This window comes from Octodon degus, unplaced genomic scaffold, assembly GCF_000260255.1.
Source record: "Octodon degus isolate 3935 unplaced genomic scaffold, OctDeg1.0 scaffold00177, whole genome shotgun sequence".
NCBI lineage: Eukaryota > Metazoa > Chordata > Mammalia > Rodentia > Octodontidae > Octodon > Octodon degus.
In genome coordinates this window covers 1,032,218-1,036,541 of record NW_004524753.1, presented here as the reverse complement: position 1 = coordinate 1,036,541, position 4,324 = coordinate 1,032,218, and positions in this window count along the sequence as shown.

Genomic DNA, 4,324 nt, shown 5'->3' with positions numbered 1-4,324 from the left:
TAGCGTTGAGACCTCTTTGGTAATGGCTATTTTATAGAGATGTTGTCTAGGCATAGGTGGCTTTTGGCCTTTGAATCTATCCCAGGATCTTACCTATTCTGTTTATTAGGGATGAAAGGTTACCGCCTGCTTGGCCTAGCTCTTAGTTCTTTGATACAGGGCTGTAGAATTGTTTATGTCCCTCATACAATCTAGGTACTGGCATACCTAGATCAACTGGTTACAACAGCTATGTCACCTTGGCTAACTTAGTACAATCAGTAATAACAATAGGATCGAGCACAAGCTGGAAAGTGATAAACTATAATGACTAATACTTTGTCACCTTTAACCTGAGGTACAAGATTTACAGTTATATAGAAAGTTCTAAGACAAATGAGAAACTGAGATACAGTAAATATCTTCTCAATGGGGCAATTTTATCCCCTTTCACCATAAAGCAGTATTCAGCCATAGTAGGATAGTTAACTGCCTATCGATTCATAAGGGTGAATAGTACAGGTGTGGCAGAAAAAAGGGACAGGATTATGAAAATTAAAACAATGGTAGATGTGATGTCTCCCCGTGCCCCCCTGTGTGTGGCAGCTCTTTAGGCTAGAGACAGGGGTGGTGTGGGGCCTTGGTTTGGAGGATGCTGCTGTAGATTCCTGCTGGTTGGGGCTGACACTGGTTAGCAGACGTATATTTCAGGGTCTGCGGCACAGGCTCCTGACAGCTTGCAGAGGTCCGGAGACCGCACTCCCAGTCTTGCGCACGCTCAGAGGAGCAACATAGCTGCCCAAGACTAATATGGGAAAATTTCTACAGGCCCAGAAAGAGCACAGGGCCCTGGATGGCATCTCCCAGGTCTCCCAGCGGGCCTTGATAACCAGGTGGACTGGGCTTGAGGCTCTAGCAAAATGCAAGGTGGAGACTTCTCTGCCCTACCTGGGCCAACACGTCTGGTGCTGAATAGGCGGGACCACAGTCCAGGTGTACAAGGCGGAGATTGGCATGGGTTTGGAACATCCTGTGTAAGCCCAGATTCCCCGAGAGCTGGATCTAGATGACAGACAGAGACTGGAGGTCTAGGACTGGAGCAGGGCAGTGAGTGCTTGGAATAGGCTCAGGGGAGCCCAGGGTGCAGAGTGCAGACTCAAGCTGGATCAGGGTTAGTTCTGTGTGCTGAATGGATCTTCCAGTTTCTTGAGGGTACATTTACAGATTCCCAGGGTGACCTAGGTGTGCTCTGGCCCACTCCTAAAGACTCAACACCGCAGTGATGACTATGTATTCTGCTCAGAGTTCAACAAGAAAAGGCGAACAGAGGAGGGGGAGCTCTGGGTCACTTCCCCCGCTGAGTGCTGCCAGGCTACAGCCGCCTCTGTCTCATACCCCACATCTGTCCTGTATGGCTTGACTTTGTCATACTGCTTAGGGCCCACCCACTATAGGGGAACTTCTCAGATGAGCAGTTCCCACAGTGGAGGCCTGTGGGCAGCTGATCAGATTGCTTCTCCGCTTTGAACTTCCTACGTGTATGTTTCGTTTGATCTGCAAGCCTCTTCTTTCAAATTGCTTTTTGCCTCAAGGGCAGGTCCCTCTCCTTCCAATCACCCGTGTTCTTAGTTCATCTCTGAGTCTCTCAGAAGACTCCTCTCTATTCAGCCACGCTGCCAACTCGAAAAAAAAAATCTTATAGAGAATTCTCAGATCCTTAAAACTGTCTGAGAACTCGAAGAAACGTTGAAAAAGCTCAATTCAAGTTGCTCTTTTTGGATGCTTGGATCTAAGCGCAGTTGGGTCACTATTTAGTGAAGGCCGTTCAAGTGTTCACATTGTCCAAAAACGATCCTACAAATTCCACTTAACCTCCGTGGCTCACCTGAAAGTAAATGAGCCCCTCAAGGCAGGACCAAGGAGCTGCAGGTGTGCTTCAAGTGCTTTCTACCGCGCTGGCCCATCCTCAAGTAGCAAGGGGCTTACCTTAATGTACATCAGGAAGTCCCCCAGCCTTCTCCGCGCAGCCAGAGCACAAGTCCCCAGGCAGACTGGAGTAGAAATCACTGCCTGGGGTGCTGGAAAGAGCCCGGCGGCCAGAGCCCATTTTTTTTGCTCTCTGCTGCCCTCTTGAGTACAGAACTTGGTCTTGCATCGGATGGATCTTGGCAGCAAGTAAACAGGGAGCGAGGCCCGGGCACAAGTTCTGGGCGCCTGAGCTCGGCATCCCAGTACCTCTTGCTGCGTAGACTGCTCCTGTCCTGGTGCAGGAAGACTGGTGAGGACGTGCGCTTCACTGCTTCCTATTCGCTAACCACAAGTTCCCACGGCCGCCCCGCTCGGCCGGCCCTCCTAAACTCTTCCCATTCGGTAGGGGCCTGTGGGTACAGCTCCTTCTCCCTCCCACTCGGCAGCTCAAGGCTTCAGTGACGATAGATTTGGAGGTCAGGCGTGGTAGTGCTCACCTGTAATTCCTGCGCTCTAGGAGGCTGAGGCAAGAGGGTTGCAAGTTTGAGCTCAGCCTGGGCAACTGAGTGACTTGACAAGAACTCAAAATAATAATGTTGAACATACAGTTCAGTGTGAAGGCCTTGTGTTCAGCCCCCAATACTGCGCGTGCAGCCCCCCCCCCCCCCCATTTTGGGGGCTAAGAACCTCCTTAAATTTTCTCATGTCTGCTGACCGAAAGAGAAAGGATTTCCAATTACACAATAGCCGCTGCGGCAATGAAGATCTGCTTTGTTGTTCTAACTCCACTTTAATGTCATGGTCTATTTTAATGCCTAGTTGTATATGAGGATTGATATTTTAACTTGTCATGTAAGTGCTAGATTTCTGAAAGCCCTTGAAGCTGTGGTGCAAATCAGAAGCTGCCTGTTTTCTTTGGCCCTCACGGTTCAGCTTCCTTTAGCCAGGAGTCAGCTCCAGCGAACCACACGGGACTACAAGAGGGGTCTGTGGACGAGGGAGGAAAACACCAGAGCTTTTACTGGGTGTACTCAGTCTTGCCCTTCTCAAACTTCCATCTCAGACAAGCCTTTCCGATCTACAAATTAGTAAGCCAGTACCGGCAAACAAGTTAAATATAGTATGTGGTGGGGATTGCTAATATAATCATTTAGCTTTTGTTGATGATACATTGACAGAAGGGGCAGACAGTCCTGAAGTCTGGAGACCTCTGCCCCACGAGAGCAGCTGTCACCAGTCATACTTCAGAATCTCCAAGGCACATTTCTAACAGGTCCCATTATGCCCCATCCCATCCCAGACTCAGTGAACCCCAATCTTTTTTTTGTAATTGAAGATACTCAAACTTTATTATTTATTTATTTTTTGACAACTCAGACAGAATTTTACTTAACAAAGTAATATGAATTTCACAGTATTTGTTGTAATACATGGTATTGTCTTACAACCAGCTATTCATATTACCAGATATATGCACATAAAATTGGAAGAAGAAAAAACTGGAGCAATGTATAAGAAATTAAGAAAAGAAAAAGTACAAAGAATTGAACAAAAGGAGGCAAAGCTAATTAGAGCATTGACTGCTTCTTTCCATTTCTATTTTTAAAAAATTTTTATTTATTTTTTTGTCCTGTCAGAGGTGAATATTCTATTGGCGTTTAAATACTATAAGTGTTTGCGTTTAACTAAACATCTAACACTGTCTAGCAGTCTATAATATTAGTGGGTTATCCTCAGAAGTTATTGACTTGAGCCTTTTATAGTTCGTTGTATTAATATGGATTTACTTTATATACCTCATTTTTATACTTTTCTACTGGATAGTTAAGACCAAGATATAGCAAGACATATATACCCAGAAATGTAACTTTTGTATCTGATAAGGTCAGCCAAGTACTCTCAGTATTTATCCTGAAGCCCTGTACCGCCTTTTGTACATCCTTTTGTCAGTGTCTGGCATGAGGCTGAGTCACGGCCATTGCTTGACCAATTTGCTCTCTGTGAAAGCTTGAGAAAATGTTTTTTCTCTCCATGTGACTCTCCCCACGCTCACTTTAGATCCTCGAACACATTTCTCTGTGGCTCCATAATCTTCTTGATCAGAAAATTTGGAGCACAACTGAGTTACACTGTTACAGTACAGGTTGTTACAGTACAGGTTTTCCTATGTCCTGAGTCTTCACTGACCTTGAAAGGCTAGAGCCAAAATGTTGGCTAATCATGCAGCCCTTCCTTTTCTCCAAATTTTGATCTGCTAACTTAGGTTGTTTATAGTTTTTTTAATTAATTTTTTTTTTTTTAATTTATGTGTGTGTGTGTGTGTGTGTGTGGCCAGCTCAGCCCACCAGGGGGCAGGGCTGGCTGGCATGTGGTGCTG